The sequence below is a fragment of the Mauremys mutica genome, chromosome 8, assembly GCF_020497125.1.
Source record: "Mauremys mutica isolate MM-2020 ecotype Southern chromosome 8, ASM2049712v1, whole genome shotgun sequence".
In the NCBI taxonomy this organism is placed as follows: domain Eukaryota; kingdom Metazoa; phylum Chordata; order Testudines; family Geoemydidae; genus Mauremys; species Mauremys mutica.
In genome coordinates, this window is record NC_059079.1 from 2,693,554 (window position 1) to 2,716,027 (window position 22,474).

Sequence of the window (22,474 nt, forward strand, 5' to 3'; positions counted from 1 at the left end):
AATCCAGCTGTTTGGAATCATAGTCTTGGGGCCTTTCTCATATTGACTAAAGGTAAAAAATGCAGCCTGTCAGCACATTAAATCTCTCCTCCACTCTCAGAGGCTGGGGAGGGGGTGATTATTTATTTCTGGGCTGTGAGCAAACTGCCCCCGGATTCCTGTTAGCTCAGCCACCTGACTGCACGTGTGTGCGGGGGAGTTGGCGAAAGTGGTTTTAACCCTCTTGCTTACTTGGTCACTTAGCAACAATAACAACTAGCAGAAATAAATTTTAAAGGGGTCCCATCAGGACCAGCTCCTCAGCTAGAGCGAATGGGCTCGGCTCCGCGGAAGCTGCATCGAAGCTACACCAGCTGAGGATCTGGTCCCACATGTCTGACCTGCGGGGTTAATAATGGCATCACAACCAACGACAGCTGAAAGCCTTGTAACCCGCTCCTGGACTTTTCTCCACTGACGCTGGCTCTTGGCTTTTGTGCACGTCACTCTGCACAATGAAACCAGGTTGGCCAATCAGACTTTTTTTGTTATGTTTCTTGTCAGTTTTGCTTTTTGAGGCAGTACCCCCCCACATCGATGGCTTTGGGTAAACACAACAGAACTGTAGCTTAAAAGGGACTTGTTTCCAGGGACATTTTTTAGAATAATTATTTTTTATTTTATTTTAACAAAATAAAAATACTCTCAGAAAAGTGTTTCTGTTAGTCTTTTTATTGATGTATTTATTGTCAGAGGTCATGGCTTTAACACAAACTTGAATTCAGGGCTTGTTTAGAGCTGACAATGTCCTTTTAAATTAAATAACTTTATTTATGGGTGTTAAAAAAAGGCTGCTTGTATTCCTAGATCAACTGCCCTTTAATTTGTTCTCCATGTTATGCCGTGTTGTATGTACTGTAATAAATATCTGTTACACACACAATGAGTGATAGCAAAATAGATGAATCCGTCATCTCCACATTGTCCTCTTCTGTTTGAACAATCCGATTCGCTCTGGCAGCTCCTGATCTCAGTGGGTACAATTCAGCCCTGTATGCATAGGTAGGGGGCTTAAGCAACACTTCCGTGTTGCCTAAGTCTTATCCTGAGAGCCGGCGGCATGCTCAGCGCTGCGCAGAGCTGGAGGCGACCTGGCCCCTTGCCGTACCAGTATCAGGACAGGCCAGACACCGGGCACTGGGGGCACAGAGGAGAATGGAGCCAGCACAAAGCCATGTAGCACTTTACAATTAATAAAGCCAATGTCAAGGAGGCTCGAGGTGGGTGTGGGGGCCTTGCTCGCATGGAATGATGGGCCCACTCAGGGCCCAACGCTGCTCAGCATGAGCCCACGGGGACTTTATGTTAATAAATGCAGGTGGCTGTGGATGGACTATATAAACATATATTACATTTCAGTACAGAGAGTAGGAGTCAGAGGAGATGAAAAGCTAGAAAAACATAACAGTAATAATAAGAGACTGATATTATTCAGCCCCACCCCCCCGGAAAAAAGGTCCTAGAAACCTGCGTCTGTATCCTTGTCTCCATTTTACGGGGGGGAAACTGAGGCACGGCAGCTCAGGCCAATGTGTGCAAAAGTGTCGCCCAATTTTGGGCTCCTCCATGTTTGGGTGCCTAATTTAAGTGCTCAGGCCTGATTGCCCAGAACTCCAGCTGCAATCAGTGGGATCGGCAGGTGTTCAGCGCTACCGAAAACTGGCCCCAACGGTCTTGAGTTGGGTATCCAAAAATGGAGGCATCCAAAATGAGAGGGGACCCCTCTTGCTGATTTGGAGCTAAATGATGCGGAATAGCACTCAGACCCCTTGCTTAGGCACCTGGCCGCTCCTGTTCTCCTTGGGCCTGACGTCACTGTCCCAGAACCTCCTGCGTTTGTGGCTCCTCTAAAGTCATGTGGCGCATGCATGATGAGCTGGTTTGGGAGCTAGCCCTGCTCTCGCTAGTGAGTGTATCTCTTTAGCTGAGTGCGCTGAGCCGGATTTGGCCTTTGCTGTCTCGAAGAACCTGTCACCAGACATTCTCCAGGGCAGATAGTTGGTTAGAGGCTGCCCAGTCCATTGCACGTGGTGCTGGAGCAGGAATTAGGGGTGGGTCTGTTTCTGGCTCACTGTCTGGCAAGTGCAATCTTCAGAGGAATTTCGGAACACCAGTCCCGGTGACTTTCAATGCACTTCTGCAAATCGCATCCAGCACCTCCCTGTGCCTCAGTCTCCCTGCATGTGAAAGGGAGACAATAACCACTTGGGATGAAAGGGCATTATCCTCTGTTCAAAATCAAGGCGACTGCTCCTTACCCAGAGCTCATTTCAGCAAGGAGGCCAAACCGCCTGTGGAACTGGGGGCAGAGTGTGGGGAGCAAACAGGCCTCGGAAAGCAGCCAGGTCATGTTTTCAAGGTGGGGGAAGGCAGCTGAAAGGAAATATAAATTGTGAGGAGAGTGGGAAGTAGGGAGGGCTGGGGACCGTGGTGGAGGGAATGTAAGAATGGCAAAGCATGTCGTTCCAGTGGCGTGCAAGGCGATTTGCTTGAGCTCATTAAATGCTGCAATAAAATATTAATAGTTATTGTCCCTCTATTTTTTGTAATTATCCTTGTGGAGAAGGATCGGCTGCAAGTCACTAATATATTCCCAGCAGCGGGTTGCTTTTTAATACAGCGCCGGCAGGAGGGGGGCAGGGGGAGGGATAGAAGTGGCTATGTGTGGCCAGAAAACAGTTGCATGATCAGGGTGATTAAGGGAACGCTGCTGTTTGTGGAGTGGGAGAGGCACAAGGAGTGGAGAGGGAGGGTGCATGCAGGTGAGGGGGATGTGGACTAGTCCAGGAGCCAACGTGAGCCTGACCCAACACTTGCCCAAAGGCTAGTGATGGGAAATTGACTTGAGACATCGGAAAGCTGGCAAAGGTAGGAGATGGTGTGAGTCGAGCCCAGTAGAAAAGGGGGTAATTAGTGGGGGAGGGCTCGGGGAAAGAACAGGTGTGATCCAGTCCCCCCCCAAACCTGGGGGAAGTTCCTACTCCAATTTGCTAGCATCACAATGTTCAGATCCGGAATTTGGTCTTAACCAACATTCCCTAGGAAGTCTGTTGATTTCCAGGTAGGTGTCTTATCCGTGGATCTTGTTTCAGTGTAGAACGGGAATCCTTCCCAATAAGCTGGCCCTGCGTGGAGGCAGGCTGCCGTTAGGAATGGCTAGCAATGTACGGCCTACATAGAGGGGTGGTGAATTCCAGGGCCGACAGCCGCCAGATAGCACCCGCTAGATCAGGGGTAGGCAACCTGTGGCACGGGTGCCGAAGGCGGCACGCGAGCTGATTTTCAGCGGCACTCACACTGCCCGGGTCCTGGCAGTGGTCTGGGGGGCTCTGCATTTTAATTTAATTTTAAATGAAGCTTCTTAAATGTTTTGAAAACCTTATTTACTTTGCATACAGCAATAGTTTAGTTCTATAGTATAGATTTAGAGAAAGAGACCTTCCGAAAACGTTAACATGTATGACTGGCACGCGAAACCTTAAGTCAGAGTGACTAAACGAAGACTCGGCCCAGCACTTCGGAAAGGCTGCCGAGCCCTGCGCTAGAGCTCGAGACATGCTGCCGAAGCATCGTGCAATCACAGCTCTGCAAAAGCCACCCCAGGCCCGGTCTGTCATACGCCCCCCTGGTATTATCCTTCCATGCAGCTCTGCTGATGTCCCTCACTCTGAGCCATTGCTGGGGTCTCTGTGGAGAGAGCCACATGCATTTTGTTTATAATCGGGAATAAGTTTAAACCCAGGGCTCTGGATCCCTCTCCCCCGACAAGGGAAAGAGGTGGGGCAGGGGCGGAGCCTTGAGATGAAGAGGTGGGGCAGGGGTGGGGTCTTGGGGGGAAGAGGAGGGGAAGGGGCGGGGCCTTGGGGAAAGAGGCGGGGCAGGGGGCGGGGCCAGCAATTAGAAGGGTGGCAGCCCTAGGCTGACGTGGGCCACGGGCCAGGTCTGCCAGGGCCACGGGCCAGGTCTGCCAGGGCCACGGGCCGGGTCTGCCAGGGCCACGGGCCAGGTCTGCCAGGGCCAGGCAGCTTTCCCCAGTTTGGGGTGTCCTGAAGAACGGCCCCTGGCGCTCAGAGCACTGTCAGACTGCGCAGTCCGAGCACAGGAGCAGCTCAGGAGACCCCAGGGAAGGAGTCTCGCGGTTACGGCCTCTCTGCGAAAGCTCCCGGTCTGACCGATCACGACCCGGTCTGTTGGGTAGCCGGGGAGGCCTCCGGTGGAGGCACCGGCCCCGTAGCCAGCTCTGTGCAGAAGGCGGGAGCTCAGGCTCTAGCTGTGCCTCCTGCTCCACCCCCCGGCCGGTGAAAGAGCCTCATTCGGACGGGGGGAGCAGACAGCAGCAGGAGGAAACAGGCCCGTGGCGGGAGGGGAGGCCATCTCAGAGCTGTTAGTGCGAAATCACCCCGGGCAGGGGGCCAGCACAAGGTCTGGACCACTTATGTCCCACTTAAACCTTGTAGGTGCAGCTACATGCCAGCTCTCTTCCCCTCTAGGGGTGAGACCCACACAGCCGAGATGCTGCTCTGTGACTCCCGGTGGGAGACACTCCCCCTGCCCCCCCGCTCACGGTTCTGCTTCTCGGTAAGGGCAGGCGGCGTGGAGAGCTGGCGCCCAGCTCAGGTCCCATCAGCCGGCCAGCAGAAGAGAAACGGTGGTGACAAGTAGCTAAGCGAGGCGGAATTAGGGGGAATGATAATAAATGTAGATGGTCAGGCGGGGGAATGAAATGATCCATCTTTTGCATGTTAGGCAGGAGGCGTCCGCAGGCTCCCTCGTCCCCGCTCCCATTCAATCAGGGCCTGTCAGACCTCCGGCAGCCCAGCATTTTTGTGAAGAATCTTTCAGCTAAAAATTGTTGTCATTCCTATTTCCTTGTTATCAGTCGGCGGCCCCTCGCCGGCGCCCGGAGATTACCGCCGAATCACCGGGCGAGCATCCATTCCCGAGGAACCTTATCCATTACGCCGAGCTCTCCGGGTCCCTCCCGCCTCACCTCCCCCATTCATCATCTTTAACGCTGACAGCCCAGCGCAGGCCTTTCAAATTTATCTCGCCGTGTCCCGGGCAGGCTCTATCCGTCAAACTGCGTGAGAGGGAGCAAACGGAGCAGGGCTCCTCTCCTCTGTCGGTCGGGAAGGGAGAGGGGGGGGAATCCTGCCCGTGTGAGGGACTCGGTAAAAGATTGGTCCGAGATACACAATTAATCATGGCTCGCATCAATTTGGTTGATTTACTCCCCGGAGGGAAAAGGGGCGTAAACACGGTGTGTGCAGAGGCAGTGTGGAAACATAATGTGTCTGTCTATAGGAAAAACATTAACACATCATCCCCGTTGTGGCTGATTGATGGGACAACAGGAGAGGGACAGCCCCATGCTGGCTGGTGACAGAGAGCCCAGAGCCTGCCAGAGAGACAGACCCAATGGAGATGGACCCCAGGGGCCACTGGTTAGGGCACATGGAGATGGGCAAACTCACCCTGCCTTGCTCATCTCCCCTGGTACCATTTACCTGCAGTGCACTCGTGCCGCCTGCTTGCCAAATGTTAACCCACGAGCCCTCCATTCTGCTCAGCCTGCTCCTTCGGCGTCCACGGTCTAGCCCCCATGTCAGTCGGCTGTGACCTGGGTTGGATGGGAGCACTCCGAGGAAGGTGCTGGGGTGGCAGGAAGGGATGGTTCAACGGGGGGCACTTTTCACTCCTGCTGTCGGAGTGAGGCTCGGGGACCCTGGGCTGCTAGAGGTGTCGTTAAAAATGACACCAAACCCCAAGGGCATCCCCACTTTTGCTTATTCAAAATCCCAAGGCGCTTTTGATGTTAATCCTGAACAAATTCCACTCCCGGTAATTCCATTCTGCTTCCTTGAATTCCCCTTACAGTTTCTTTTGGATAAATATATCCCCCCACCATCGTACAGTGTTGCTGTTGGCTGTTAAACAGTTGCTGCTCTCCATCCTAGAGGTGGGTGCATTTCAGTGGGAGGTGATGAGATCCAACCACAGAGGGTATGTTTGTAAAGGGCCTTGGAAGACTTGAGGATGGGAGTTGCTATAGAACTGAAAGATAACTCTTGTGATTAGATGATAGGCACCGGATTGTGGTATCCCTTGATGGCTCTGGCAGAAAGAGGAGGTGGATTTTATGGAGAAAGTTACTGCTGTATTTACAGTCCAGACAGCCTCGTAACCAGCAGCAGGGTGGGAAGGAAATGCAGAGAAGAGTGTGTGATGATTTAATCATAGCGGGTCCTTCTCTAGCATCTTCTATCTGAGGATCTCCTCCTACTCCACAAACATTAACCAAGTCAGGCTGCCAGCCCTCGGTGATGTAGATCAATCATATCACCCCCATTTTACAGAGGGGTAAACTGAGGCACAGCACGGGTATGTGACTTACTCAAGATCACACAAGGAGTCAGGGGCCGAGGCGAGAATAGAATCCAGAAGTCCTGGGTCCCAGATCCTGTTTCCTCCCTTGATGAGGCTTTCAGCGATATATATTTTTGACTTAAGTAGATCCTAGGCCTTGTGTGGGGTGATGTTCAGTCTGTGAACCTTATAAAGAGGTGATGGTGTAATGAGGCCTTGGGCAAGTCACAGCCCGTTGCCGTGCCTCACTTTCCCCATCTTTACCAATGGCAATAACGACACAGGGGACTATGAGGGTTCATTGTAATTTATATCATTCATATGGTGCCATAGGGGTTGCAATCAGAAATACGCAAGAGTGACATCTAGATACTGCGGTGTGACCGGTTCAGGTGAGAATCTGAATTACTAGTGTAAATTACACACTTGGTGTGTGTTAAAGGGAGAAGAAACGGCCTAGAGAAGCGCTAAATTCTATCTGGCACCGCTCTGTAGGTTCCTGCATCTCTCTGTCGCTGGAGCATTTGCACCCCTTACGAAATGTGCGTAAGGACTAGTACTCCTAGGAATAATGATGGAATAAATCTTTCTGTGCTGCATGGATCCCTCCAGCACCCAGGCCCACCCAGAACAGCGGAACAGCTACCCCCAAAGTGCCCATGGACACACGCTGCATCGGACACAGCCAAGTCTGCTTCCAATTTGCCCTGTAGCAGCCGCCGCGAGGATTTATGTCTCCACACCTTCCTGCGTGCTGCCTCTCCCCTTCACCCATCTGTCCCACTTGGGTTTTATGAAAGGTGATTACAAGTAGCTCTCACTGCAGTGGTCACTTGAAATGACTGCAGGGTCATAATCCGCGCTGGCATCTCCGCTCTCCTGGCAATCGCTTGGGTTTTTGTTAATAAAACTTTTTTTGGGGAAAAAACCAGTAAGGCAAATGTGCACAGCCTGCCCCAAGACAGAGAGATCAGAGGTACTCGCCTAGGAAACTGACAATGACATTAACTCCTTGGCAGAGCTGATGCTGTCACTTTGGTGGACGACTGTCTGTCACTACAGGTGTCACTAAAGATCAAGAAGGATCCGCTTGCCACCGTCCACGCAGCTGTGATTCTGCACAATGCTCCACGACATTCACTGTTCCCCGTGGGGATCACGTCCCTGGAGGACACATGATCAAGTAGCTAGATCAGGGCTCGGCAGCCTTTCCGAAGTGCTGGGCCGAGTCTTCATTTAGTCACTCTGATTCAAGGTTCCGCATGCCAGTCATACATTTTAACGTTCTTCGAAGGGCTCTTTCTATAAGTCTATAATATAGAACTAAACTATTGTTGTATGTAAAGTAAATAAGGTTTTTAAAATGTTTAAGAAGCTTCATTTAAAATTAAATTAAAATGCAGAGCCCCCCGGACCGGTGGCCAGGACCCAGGCAGTGTGAGTGCCACTGAAAATGAGCTTGCGTATCGCCTTCGGCACCCGTGCCATAGGTTGCCTACCCCTGAGCTAGATCCTGGATCCCAGGATTCCTGGGTTCTGTTGCTAGCACTTCTGCTGACTCTCTGTGTGGCCGTGAGCGAGTCGCTTCCCTCTTGTAAGATGGGTATATTGATCTCAACCTGACTTTGCACGGGGCTTTTGGGGTTCAGAGGATAAGGTGCTCTAGGAAGGCAAATGGTTCTTCCATGCAGCACACATAGCTTCCCTTCCAGCTCCATGGGTGGCGACACCAGCTAGTATTTGCATTTAGGCCTCACCTCACTTCATGGTTTGTCTCTAAAACAAAAACGGTCAAAAATAACGCTCTGGGATTGGCAGGTCCTGGGTCAGTGGGTCAGTACAGACGTGGGTTCAACTCTTGCCTTGGCTCACAAATGGAAGGAGTTTGGCGAACGCACATTTACCCACCTCCCAGATCTGTTGTCGTGTTCACAAGGGTCTGACTCCTGAAGAAGGATTACGTGTATGTCGATTGTTTATTGAGCGCTGACAGCTGTACGCATCTCAGGGAAGAAACAGTCCCTGTTAGTATGTACAATAGCTGGATGCGGTGGCTTGGTTAATGGATGGCTACGGGGAAAGGATGTTGTGCCTGTCTGTAAGTGTCTGAGAGGTGAAGACACCACAGAGGCAGGGGAATTGTGCCCAGAGGGTATAATCAGGGGATTGGAATGGCTTTGAGCAAAGCAGTCTAGGCTGAGTGTCAGGCAAGGCCCCTACCCTGAGCGGCGGGACTGTGCGGGGACGGTGAAGTCGTGTTGCTTGGGAAGCTTTGGGTGGATGGAGCCCCAGGAAACATACAGAGAACTGGGCAAATTGTTCAACACATTTTAAAAAAAAACAAAAAAGAGCCTTTTTTCAAAACCATTTTTGCAATTTTTTCTTTGTTTTTTCTAAATTTTCCCATTTTTCAATTAATGGAAATTGGGGTGGGGGGGGTGAAATGTTGTTGGTTTTGTCCCTCCCTTTTCCCTTTTTTCAGTGGCAAAAGGAGAGAAGCTGGAGAAAGGGGGGAACTGGAAACGGGGCACAAAGGAATGACAGGAAGGGGAAACAGCAACAAAAATTTGAAAATTGTTACAGGTCCAAACATTCTCAGTGAAATTGCAACGTTTGCTTTTCAACCCCCGGAGAACGGAAGTTGTTTGAAAACCTTCAAAATTGCCAGCCTTGTTCACCATGGCTAACAAGGAGCAACCATGGCCTACCACCCCAGGGGAGGGACTAGGTCTGATCTCCTCGATCATTCCCCTCTGGGATACACGGCATGCCAGGCAGCAGAACAAAAGGGAGGAGGATTCTTTGTGACTTCCAGACTGTAGCTGGTTGGTCACACACACCCCTACAATGGCCCACCCCCGTATACCCACAACAGTCCGCTCCCTCCGACAACAGACCTCCCTACACACCTACACACAGAGCAGCCCTCCTCTTTCCTTCCACAGCCCTGCCCCTCACAAATAACAGTTCTCGCAGAACTTCAAGGGAGGGGAACGTATTGTACCAGTCCCGCCCCATACATGCTCTGCTTCTCCATACAGAACCCTGACATACAGACCATGCTCACTGTCAGATACACACATCTACTCTGCTCACACACACAGTTTATCACACTCCCGCGAGCCTAACACATACAATTCTCAACCTGTGGCCATGCTCATCTGCGCTCCTGGGCGGTTGGTTCTGCTTTCTCGAAGATTCTGGGTTACAGATCTCTGCCTGTCCGCCACCTAATCCTTAGCTTCAGACCCTTCCAGCGACCCATTCAGGCTGATTCATGGATCCCTAGATCCCAAAGCCAGCAGGGACCATTGTGCTCATCTAGTCTGACCCCCTGTATAACACAGGCCAGAATAATTCCTAGCGCAGAGCTTTTAGAAAAACAGTGATGGCGAATCCACCAGGACCCTTGTTAAATTGTTCCAGTGGTTAATTACTCTCACCAATAAAACCTTTCAAAGCCTGTCCACAAGCAAAACCCTCCCCCCCTGTGAAGGCCTGATCCCATTCCTACTGACATCAGTGGCAAAACTCTCCGTGATTTCTGTGGGGCAGGATCAGGTCCTTAGACCTCCAGTCTCCAGTTTTCTTTTCTCTTGAATAAATGTATCTATATATATATTCCCCTCGGCATTATTCCAGTCTGGAGAGGCTTTTTTGTTTTCTTTTATCTTGTGGAAAGGATCCATAATTTTGTAGTGGCCGTTAAAATATATATACATAAGCCATTTTTTACAGCCCATTTTTATCACCTTTTTATTACCTTGGGTCAAAAGCTTTACTGAGTTGCATTCAGGGAATTATGCAAACTAAGAGAAAATACCATAGGAAAACTATAGATTTTCTCATTAAACTCTGCTTGGACATGTAGTTATTGTAGTAAAACTCTAGTAACTATTACAGGGCCGAATATAAAATTATGGCTTGACTCCTCCACATGATTGGCCTTGCCTTGGGTTTAAATTAACCCTTTCTCTCCCTTGCCTGCCTGAGATAAAGGCCTCTGCTGGAGGTGCCGACCTGGGCTGTTTGACATCTCTCTGGAGGAAGGCCTGCGACAGGATTGATTGGAATCCTGTCTCCTCAGTCGTGTGAACCATTCCGAAGCAGCAGCAACCTATCTGTGGGTGATGTGCAGTCGACTCCCCCGTGCTGAGGTGGCTTGGTCAGAGTGGGGTATCTCGGGAGAGACAGCTACAAATGGGCTAATATAAGTTGAAGCCCCAGGATGGGCGAGCCAGTTGGCTGCTCTTCGATTTTGTTTAGCTATGTATTTGCTAGGCTTATTTGCAACTCCCCTGGGAGTTGGGGAGGGTTTAGTCTCAGTCATCATGACAATGTCCCCTCCACTGTCCTCTTTTCATCTGAGGTTCTCGAAGGCCTTTACAAGTACAGCAGATCAACCCTGCACTGCGGAAGCTCAGTCTGATTAACCCCATTTTACAGCTCGGAAAACTGAGGCACTGAGCAGAGCAATGACTTGCCCAAGGTCATTCAACGAATCAGTGGCAGAGGCAGGAATAAATCCCTGCTGGTCTAGCTCCCGCTTCTTTTAACTTAGGGTTTTCTGTAGCACCCATCTCTTCAGTATCTTAAAACTCCAGTCCTGCAAACCCATAATTATGTATTAACTTTCAGCATGCGAGTATCCCCTTGAAATCCAGGTCGGTAAAGTTAAGCAAGTGTGTAAGAGTTTGCAGAACCAGGGCCTTAGCATTTAACCTTGAGTGGCCTTCCTGTTTGTTGCATACACCTCTGGGTTCACACTGTGCAACGGAGGTTTAATTCTCTTTTTGCAGTTGTGCTGCTCTGCGCAGAGTGTCCTTCAGAGTGTACGTAAGAAGCAGGGGGGATAGTCAGTGATTTAATTACCTTGGGCCAGATTTTACTCTTAGCAGCACTGGTGTAAATCTGGACTCAGACCATCCAACTCAATGGTGTTGCTCCACCCTTAATAAATTCACCCATATTCTAGAGCAAATTTCTAATCCCCCGCAGTTACACTGTGATAATCTGCAGAGTTTTCCTACAGGCAGCTTTCTGTCACAGGAACTGTGAGCAGAGTTTTAACAGAACTTGTCCAGGCCAGCGGGGATGTGGAAATATTTCCTTCTGATTGTCTGATTAACATTTTAAAGCCATGTTGATAATAACCTGGGGTAGCATGACAGTTCAGCAACTTCATTCGAGGGAAACACTTAATCATATTTATTATGTAAACACAGCTTGCCTTGCCCCCATTAAATTATTAACAGCACCATTAACATATTTACATATAAATCTTATAGCAACTGATGGAAATGGCTGAAAGAACCTCCCGCTAGCTCCCTTTTTTTATAATGGATTCTCTCTTGCAAATACCCATTTATTAAAGGGACAAAATATTAATTTTTTGTTAAATGTTCATGTCAAAATGTCACCTTTTAAATTTTGCAAATTGCCATTTATGCAAAACCTACTGACGTATTTTTTCTAGCTTTACAAAAAATTGCTCTTTTAATAAAATATTGGTTCAATAGGAGCAATGAATGGGAATGGGAATAATATTTGACTAGTCAGTTTATGCGTCGTTATTACTAATGAAGATGCTAACCTGAAAAATAAAAATATTCTGGGTTTGTCTCTTTGCCTTCCCCACGCAGGAGCTGCCTACTGTGGCCCCGATCCTGTGACTCATTGTGCTGATGCTTCAGCGTAAACACACGAGTAGTAAGGGTCCTGTTCATGTGCTTAAAGTGAAGCATGTGCATAAATGTCTGCAGAATTGGAGCCCACGGTGGAAATGTAAACGGTTTGCATGTTTTGCAATAATAATGACTTTGCGACTTTAATTGCCCAGATGGTTTTATTGCATACGGCAGCAGTGCAGCAGTGCCCAGTCAGAACTGGGGACCCAGGGCGCTATGCGAACACGGCCCATGTCCTGGTGAATTTACAATCTAAATGGACAAGACAGACAAAGAATGGGGCAACATCCAAGCAGAGGGATCGGGGTGATGGGTGGCAAACGTCCTGTTACTACATGGCGTAAAATGTATTCATTGATCTATTTCACGGGAGGAAGGGTGAGGTGAGTGAGGACTGTTGTGGGGGGTAGCTCCACGAGGTTGGAAGACAACAAAATAATAGGGCCTAGGAAGGCAAAGATTTCAGGTGGAAAAGATACAGGTGCATGGAGGGCAGAGGCATTAAAGTTGGGTCGCTCAGCTCTTATTCTGTCCGTCTTTTCCCATCCAGACCAGACCTGTCCCCTAGCTAATAACAATGACTAGGGGCCATTGACTATCTTTCATTCCGCAGGATCTCCAGGCGATTTAATCAGTGTTGCCAACTTTCGCAATTTTATCCCGAGCCTCACAATATCTGGTATTTTTCTTAAAGCCCCAGACCCTGGAGTCCTGAGATTAGGTGAGAATCTTATCTCCCATTTAGCCTTGGGGGAGGAACGTTTGGAAACCTGCCCTGAGTGCACCCCAATGGCTTGGAAACCAGAAGGCAAAGAAAAAGCTTCCAACGTGTACATATAATTTATCAAACCATCTCATGCCAATAGTATGATTTTTTAATACTTGGGGCTGGCTTTTCCGTAGATGTATTATAATATCTTATCTTATGTTTATGGACTATAAACCTATACAGAGCTCATTCACACACCCCTTGCGGCAAATGCAGTCACGTCGGGGTGCCAGCTGGTAGTCACGCCAAACCAGTGACACTACGCATGATCTTGGGCCAGTCTCTGAGCTGGAGTTCCGCTTTCTGTAGAGTTGGGATAATGGTTCTTACTGTCCTTTGCAAGGCACTTTGAGATCTGCGCATGAACGGTCCTGTCTACGAGCGAGGCATTATTATCATGGCAATGTTATCATGCGGGGGCGGGGGGGGTAAGGGGAAGGCAAAGAAGTGTGGATTTTTTCTTACAATTAAACAAACACAATCCCATAACCCATTGTCCTCAACCCCTAACGTGCGCTGCTACAATTGTCTCTTAAAAACTGTGTCTGAGTTTTCCAGCAATTTCTCATGAAACAGGCACTTTCAGAAAAATCATAAGAAAGCAATCGTTTCAAATTGGTCATTTGGGACTCAAATTACTAATCTAATACATTTTTTATTGAGGGTTGCTGAAAGGTTCTATAAAACACAGTCTATGAAGCTGCCCAAACTTGCCAGCTTTTGATTTTGACAAATCGAACCCAACAATCAGTTCAGGTTTAGGGCCCTGGAAGCCGCCACCGAGATAGAAACAGTTATATTTCTACATCAATAGTGCCGGTCTCATCAGATGTTTAATGTCTATGGGGGTGATTTTTCTGAGGGGAGGCTGTGTTAGGATTTTGTTTAGTTTTGGAGGGGGAGGGCAGGTGGTTGAGAGAAGGAGGTGCAGGGGGTGTGAACGAGAAACAAGTATCTCCCCTCCCCACCTCCCGGCTGCTACGCAGGTACAACGCGTGGCTTGGAATACCCAGCTGTGTCTTGCCTCTGTCCCTGGCAGCGGTACAGAGTGACTTGGGTAACTCTGGAGGGAGATGGTTTGATCAAGAGAGCAGAGTACTGGAGGGCAGGACTCCTGGGTTCTATTCCCAGTTGACTTGTGGCCTTGAGGACATTAGTATTTGTCTGACAAGAGCAGACAGAAGCCCCAGTTGTGATCCAAGGCCCCTTTGTGCTGGGGCCCTGTGCACACACATAGTGAGAGCTGGCTCCTGCCTCAAAGAGTTTCCAGTCCACAAAGACAAGACAAAAAAAAAGAGTGGCAGAAAAGAAGGATTATGCGCCCCATTGACAGGTAGGGAACCAGAGCACAAAGAGCTTAACAGAGGCTTTGGTGGAGCCAGTAATCTAACCCGGCTCTCCTGAGTCCAGGCCAGAGCCATCATGCCCCTCCCGGTGCCTCTGCTTCCCCATCTGTAAAATGGAGACAGTATCGACCTGCCTGCCCAGGGATGCTGTCAGGTGTGATTCCTGATTGCAAAGCACATTGGGCTCCCCGCATGTAAAGAGCTAATCAAGTGCAAAGTCAGTATTATTTTGGCTCATTGCTGCCTTGAGGTAGAACAAACTCTGATCGGCGTTAATAAAAAATAAAATAAAATGCAGGTTGAGGGGGAGGGAGTAATAGACAGCAAAGAAAATCTAATTGAGACAGCAAAATGCCAGCTCAGTCCGCCAAGACCCAAACCAAAATTGTTTTTCCCCTTCTGCATCAGAGGAAGATTTATCCTTTGCAAGATCCCCTCGTTGGTAACAACATAGAAATGTGGCGTGGGGGCGGGGGGGTTTGGTAGCGCCTGCTGTTCTGGGCCAGCCAGCAAGAGAAGTAGAGGGGGAAGAGAGAGGAAGGAACAAGTTCTTTGCCTGGGAGAAGAGAGCATACATGCTGGGAACTGGGGGCTGCTGCGGTCCCACCTGACCCTCCTCTCTGTTTGGAGCGGTTGTCGTTGACACGTTGTACCGCTGCCATATGAGTCATTCTTCTCCCCCAGATCCGTCGAGGGGGTACCAGTGGCTATTAATCATGGTCTTTCTTTCCATCTGCAGAGCGGGTGACTAACGTGTGTCTCAGCCAGGGAGCTCTGGTGCTCACAAATCCTGCGGTTTAGCTGTGGTGTTGGCAGGAGGCTGTCTGGGTGTGTGTGTGCGAGGAACAGCTCTGTCTGTCCGCCTGCCTCCCCACCTATCCTCACTGGATCTGATAAGAGCAGCTCAACTTCACGTCATTCACCCTACTGGCCACATGTTCAAGGGCTCAGCACACGCGACTGGGGCCGGTTCCCAAAATGCTCAGCTCCCATTGTTACATCCAGGGCATGAGCAGAACGTGGTGGGTAACAGAGTGAATCCGTTTGACCTTGTCCTTCTCCCAAACCACTGATTTCTACCCACTCCCTTGCTCCACATTCAGCTCATTCCCCCTTGCCCCCCTCAGGTCTGCAGGAAGGGAGGTTTCAGTTAATTCGTACAGAAAAGAAATAAGCCGAGAAATGTGTCTTTTGACTGTGCAGCGTTGTGTATTTTCCTCAGTGTTAGCACCACTCTGTGCTGACGCATTCCCCTGTGATGCCTCCAGGGGGGCCTGTTACTGTTTATGGAGTTCGTGTGGCATTTTCTGCTGCCATTACAGGTTTACTATGGGTATAATACACAACGTGTAGTCAAAAAGTAGAGGAAGAGTTGCCTTCCAAACTATTCAGAGACCGCCAAGGGCTGGCGTTTAAAATGTATTCCACTAGTCTGCACCAGTGGTTCTCGACCTTTTCCATACCTGCATCCCCTTCAGACCTAGCCAGGATCTAGCCGGGAGCCCTCTCCAGGGTGCGAATGCACGGTCCGCATTGCCTGCAACGCATATCCGGGGGGAGTTTCACTCTGGGGACATGATCCTGCAAACACATACACAGGCAACCCTATGCACAGCTGTAGTCTCACTGAGGAGCGGCACAGAGTTGCGTTACCGGCCATACATCTCAGGCTACGTTTGAAAAGCTCCCAGCAGTGGGGCTCCCACTCTCAGAGAGGCCGTGCAGCTGCCTAATAGGATTCACCGTTGGGAAACGTTCCCCAGTATTCACCCAACCTTTTGCTTTTCTTTAGTTTATCAAACTAAAGCTCTCTGCTCCAAGCTCTCTGCCCCAGAGCCCCCGTACAACCCCTTAGCGTCGTAGTCAGCAGCCTTGTCTCCTCCTCCTCGTTATTCTCTGTGCTGCGGTGCCACGGAGAGGCCCAGGGCCCCACGGTGCTAGACACCACACAAACACCGACCAAAGACCTGTTTAACCTCACGCTCAGGGAGCTCCGCGCAGACAGGCCTTACAGGGTTGGGACCGAAGCCATCACGCAGCCAGCTCGCGTTAGCTCTTTTCGCCCTCCATTCCCGGGATCATTTTGTTTGTGTTTCTTTGACTCCCCTCCAGTCTGTCGCTCGCTCGCTTTCGGGGATGAATGCAGTCGAGGGGTCTTTACTTGTATGATTAGCACTGAATAACTCCCCCCCCACCCGTGTTTTTAGCCCCCTTTTGTGGGTACCATGGAGCCTCGCCACCACGTCGATCTTCCCGGGACAGCGTCTGAGTAGTTATTTGTTTTAGCCAAAGAAGCAAAGTCCCCCGAGCGAGCACGATGCGTGTGAAGCGGGGCCGCCGTGATGGGGTGTCTCCAGACAGGAACACTCACCACGCTTGGATGCCGAGAAGCACGAAAGTGCCAAGTGCTGGACTGGCTCACACTGGGCGTCACTTCATTGGGGCCAATGGAGTTTTTCCAGCTTTACCCCGAGCTGGGAATTTGCCCTGAGGTTTCCGTGTCATTGTAAACCTGCAGGAGCCTTAGGACGCAAAGCCAGGCTGTGGATTGTGTTAGGAAAGAGAACTGGCTTCACACTTGGGGCAGAGAGAGAGGAAAATAGCCCCAGTCATGTTCTCTTCCTCCTGCACGCCAAGGCCACCCTCACTGCTGCCCGTGTGAGCTAGCAGCAGGGGACGGACAGGCAGATCAGGGATGTGGAATGTGAGCTGCTGCAGGGAATGAGAACCTAACCGAACTTGCGCACCCCTCTCCAAGCATCTCCACAAGTCCTTCCACCAGGGACGGTGCATTTCTCCATCCCCTCCATCGTGCACTGGGCCGAGCTCCCTCGAGCCAGGCGGGCCCAGAACACATCCGGTGAGAGCAGCCTTCTGTGCCAAAAAGCCTGGTCAGATATGCACAGGACTGGGCTGTGTGTTAGGTGATGGCATCCATAGGGAGCAAAACTCACCAGCTAGCTGGAAGGCACCGACACCAGGGCACGTCCTTCGTGTGCATCACAGCTCAGAGGATTGGCAGGATCGGGGCTCTGAAACTCTCCCCCGTGGAGAGAGCCAGCAAAAGGCTGGTGCACCACCTACATCCGGCTGAGACACTCAGCACGGGAGGGGGAATGAACCCTCCCTGCAGAATAAGTCAAGAAGAACCGATCTAAAACCCACACAGTGTCACAAGCGAGCCGCTCCTCGATTAGCAGCTAAAACAATATTTCCCATCCTCAGAGTTAAATGAGCGGATAGCTCGATCATGGAATGAGGACAGGGCCACTGCGTGCCTTGGTTATTGGGAATCTATGCGGGAATCACAAGCAGGCATTGCCTGTTTTCTCAGCGTTGGGCCGCCTCGCAGTGTTATTCAACAACCTATTTGCAAATGACATCTATTTCCAAAGGCCTTTCCCCCCCCCCCTTTCCCCTCGTTAGAGCTGCCGCGGTAATAGGCGATTACAGTGCAATAAGCTAAACGCAAGCCATTAGCGGGGATGCAGCCATTTTAGATCTAAAAAACCCCCATCAAAGTCATTTAAGTTTTCTTATTATGCACATTAAAGTTGTGCAGTGTGGTCTGATCAAAGATAGCAACACCCTTGTGCTGCCTATCTGCCCTTCCCCCCCTTCCACCTGATTTCTGGCCTCCCTCTCTCTGTATTCATTAGTGGTCACAGCTGTGCAGTCGGCCAATTACTTGGGAATAATAAGTACATTTTGCAGTAAATTAAATATTAATTAGCCCTTGGCAGGTTGTTTTTTTCCTTACTCCCCCCCCCCACTAGAAAACAATGGAAGGCTCTGATGGGAATGCGGCTGTGGGTTGCGAGAAAGACTTGCCCCTTGGCCGCAGTCGATTCTCTGCCCTGTGGCCATCGTTTGTTGCTGGCCCTGGTCATTTCTGTCCTTATCGGGAATGGGGTCACTTGGGCCCAGGGGACTGAGAGTCACAAGACCTGGGTTCTATTTACAGCTCTGCCACTGACCTACTGTGTCCCGCCCCCACTCTGTGCCTCAGTTTCCCCACTCGCTCTTTGTTTGTGGAGACGGTAAGTTCTCTGGGGCAGGGACTCTCGCTATGGGTCTGTGCAGTGCCCAGCAGGGTGGGGCCCTGACCTGGGCTGGGGTCTCTAGGCACTAAACATGGGCCGTGCTGGGTATTCACCTGACACTGTTTGGTGTTTCTGTTCCATGCCAGGAGCCTCCCAAAGTCACCTATCTGGCCATTGGAGGCCCCGGCGGGCAGAGTGGCGCTGGAGGGAGGCATGCCAGGGAGCAGACGCGACCCCTCCAGGGCGGTGCGTGCGTCCAGGCCCCAGCAGCCTGGGCTGCACTGGTCAGGAAGGTGTACGTAGCCAGTGCCGTCCCTGCACGAGTGGAGCCAGGGGCCCTGCCCCCAGCCTGCCTGGCCACACCGACGCTCTAGGAGCAGAGACACTACATCCAGGTGGTCTCCAGTCAGGAAGCGGAGCAGGCGAGGGATGGGGAAGGGGCCTCAGTTGCCGTGGGGCAGCCATAACTTGGCCCTGAACCCAAAGCAGGTGAAAGTTGCCCGAACACGGGCCAGGTGCACCCATCTGGAACCAGCCTGGGCCAGTGTCTGATTCCGGGTGGAAACCAGGCCAGCGTGATGGAGTTTCACTTATCATGGACCCCAAACAGGTCATGGGGCCTGAGCCCTGCAAACAGGGTTTTGTGCACAAGGATCCCAAGCCTGGGATCCTACCAGCCGCTGTGGTCTTTGCGCCCTGACATGGGCATTGTCAGAGCTCGACCCTGTCTCCTACCAGGAAGCAGAGGCTGGGCTTGGGAAACAACAACATCAATGTACTATTAAAAGCTAAGGGCTGGAGTCCTCGTGTGTACGTGGCACAACCCCGGTGTGGTGGGCAGAAGTGACCATGGCGAACCGAGCTGAAAGACCAGTGTGGATTCTCAGGTGAGAGCAGCACTTCAAGCCCTTCCGCTGGGCGTGATGGTGTAGATACAGAACCTAGAAACTCTCAGTAGAGAGAACGAACTCATCCGATGTAATGGAAAGGGGTTGGACAATGAAGCAGAGAAGATCAGCGCGCCTGACTCTGCTCCCGTTTAAGTAAATGGAGATTTTGCCTTTTATTCTAAGCCACCCCTCCTGTCAGGGTTGTATCCGAGCACCTCACCACAGTCTTCAGTGCACACAACACTCCTGTGATCTGGGGCAGTACTGTTAAACCCCCCCTGCCCCCCGGAGATGGGGCACATAGAGAGAGTCTGTGGTGCATGAGGGAACTGCACCTGTCTCCAGAGTTGCTAACCAATACACCATCCTCCCTCTCTTCCCATGTGAGCATCCCAGAGTGCCCTGTTTGATCTATGACTTATGTCTTTGTTAAGAGTTTCTGGTGAGGATATAAGCCACAAAGGCAAAGTGTGAGTAGTTTGTCCCTGTCAGCAGAATCCCAAGGTAAAACTCCACTTGTCCAGCAATCCGCTTTATATTCGACTAACTGACCATTGGGCTGATGTGAACTGTACCACGTACTGGTTTTTCCCTTGGTGTGCTGAATCCAATTCAGTATTTTTTTTTTAAATGCAGTTTGACAATAAACAGGTTGGGCTTGTTTTATTTATAGTTTATACTTAGGGACCAATAAAAGCACAGCTGGCTAATGTGAGATTTAAATTTTGCATCTCACTCTTGGCATCACATGATCTTTTGTACCGTCAATTATTTATTGGTGTTCCATCTTGTACAAACTTCCCATGCTGGGAATGAGTAACTGCAGGGGCTCTTTGAAGGCCTTTTGCTGTCGAACAGTAACTGGGATTCTCTTTAAACATGTGGACCTGCTTTTTCAGGCCATGGCCTCTCCTTGTAAACACGCTCTTGTGTTGTGTGTGAGTTTCCCATGCAAAGCTAACGTTTGCACATGCACTTGGCATTTGTGCTCACAGATCCTATTTGCTCATGTAGAGTCTGTCGTTTGTGCTTGCGTATGAGTGTGAGCAGCAATTCCACATGCAAAACCTAGAGGCAGAGTTGAGGTCATTTTAAAAAGGTGGATTTTGACCTGGCAATAAGCTTGTAAGTGTCATCACTCATCCAATTAGGCATCAGAAACTTGCCATGTGATCTACCTAGCCAATCAAAACACCTCCAATTTTGAATAGCAGATACTTGGTCTGCCTTCTGCTAAGATTTCAGGTGCTCGTTAAATCGTGTTTTAAAAATGTTTGTCACAGACACCCCCTGAAATGATTATGTGACCTCCAGGATGTTAAAGAAATAAACCCAACCCATTTCAGTGGCAGTAATCAGGCACCTCAGCCCATTAGCATCCTCCTGGAGACTGACTCTGGTGTGCATTTGTCAGGATGCATTTAGGGGTCAGCCTGGAGGTACAACTAACGCAAACCTGCTGCTTAGCTGCATTACCTGGGTTCTCAACCTGGCGGTCAGGACCTCCCGCTCTTCCCTTCCTGCTAAATGGCACAGGGACCAGCGGGGTTCTGAGGCTGCTGCAGTGGGGGACGGATTGAGAACCACGCCTGCCGTACGCCGGTTATGACAGTGAACTCCATGGGGCAGGGACCTGGGTTTGGAGAGCATCTGCCGCTGCTTGGCTACTAACACAATGCAAAGAATGAGCAGGGAAGCTGGCTGTGTCAGTGCTAAGCCATGGAAGTCCACATGAAATTGGCCATCACCTGGTTGTGTGTCATGCCCAGATCCACACAGGGAGCAGCCGCCCTTTTGTCTCCTGGAGCCGTCGGTCCTTTGTTTTTCAGGCCCAACAACTGGGGTCTTTTTCTATTTTTAAATCTCAGTGGATATTTTTGTATATCCAAGTAAAAATGGTTGGGCAAGTTCTAGGAAAAATATGACATTGAGAAAAAAAATTCTTTCTTTCTTTCTTTCTTTCTTTCTTTCTCTCTTTCTCCCCTTGCAGCTGATCTAAAGGCTCTCTAAATTCACAGTAGCTCTTCCTCAAGGTGAAATGAAGGCGCTGGGTTGTGTTTGGTGCCGCGGTGGGGGGGTTGGGGAGGGGACAGCAGGGAGGGTGCAGCGGAACAATGCAGCCTGATCTAGTGATTAAACAAAGGGATTCAGCCAACATGTGTAAAATTAAGTGATCAAGAGTTGATTACAGAGTGCATTGATTGTGTACTGATGGATTAAACAGAGTCGTGCTTGGGATGCGATTTTCCGAGCCAGCGAAAGAGAGTGCAGGCAATTGACGTGCTGGCCAGAAGGACCCGCTTCTCCCAAGCCCTGGCTTTTATACATTCTCCGGATAAATCTGCAGAGAGGCCCATGGAATTATAATCGATTATCCATTTCTCAAAGTCACTTAAGGGCCCTGAGCTACAAGCTAAGTGCCGGTGCCGCGAAGAGGCATTGGGTATGCGCCGGCATGTGCGGGTGCTGGCGCGGGGGGAGAACGTGGCATTGACCCTGCCTGCTGCAAGCTGATGAATCTATTTTCTTGTAGGAAACAGTTTTGACAGTTCAATATCTGTGTTTCTGATATGTGCCCCCCTCCCCCCACGCGCCCGAGGGAGGAGGGCGCAGAGCAGGAAAGTGGGGAGGAGGGGAGGGGAGGCAGGAAAAGACTCTGCCCCGTCACCCTTTCAGATGATAGGCATAACGACCGAACGGGCTGCCCTCCGCGGCAAGGACACGGGCGCTGCCAGCCTGCCTGCACGGAGAGGGGTGGGCTTGTGGTGAAAGGTGCCGGCACCTTGGCAGCACTTGCACGGTTCCAGGCTGCACGCAGGCACAGGGAAGGAGAGCGGGTGCTAATCACCCCTTCCCGAAGGGGGGGCAGGACTTTTCCTGGGCCCTCATTTGAAAATCAAAGGAAGACCAGAGAGTCCCCATTTGCAGGCTGTTTCTGTCTCCGCGGGTGCGCTCGATTCCTTTAGTGGGCAGTGGGGAGACCAGGCCTCGGCTACGCGGACCTCAATGGCACAACAGCTGGGCACCTGATGATTCATTTAAAATCTGCCCCGTGGGCTCTAGAGAAGAGCTCCGATAGCGCCGCAGTGAGACGCCTGCTGGAAGTAACGAGATGGAGATGGAAAAGTTCCCGTCTGGTCCCTCCCTGGAGCCGATGCAGGGTCGTTCCCCTACAGGACGTTTTGCTAGTGGCTGCATCCTGGGTAGTTTCTAAAATAGGGTTTCCTCCTTCTATCAAGCAACTGACATGGAGACCAGCACCCATCTAGGTGCTGGTTAATTTGCCTCAATTCCCTTAGCTCATGGACCGGTGTCACTGTCATTTGAAGGGGCA

The 22,474-nt window shown here is 50.5% G+C and overlaps 1 protein-coding gene across 5 annotated transcripts in view; it reads left to right on the plus strand.

The window, feature by feature from the left end:
- The window catches only part of RNF220 (ring finger protein 220), a 327,623-nt gene that overhangs the window by 172,546 nt on the left and 132,603 nt on the right, over positions 1–22,474 (plus strand). The gene's annotated exons all lie outside the window — the stretch shown is intronic.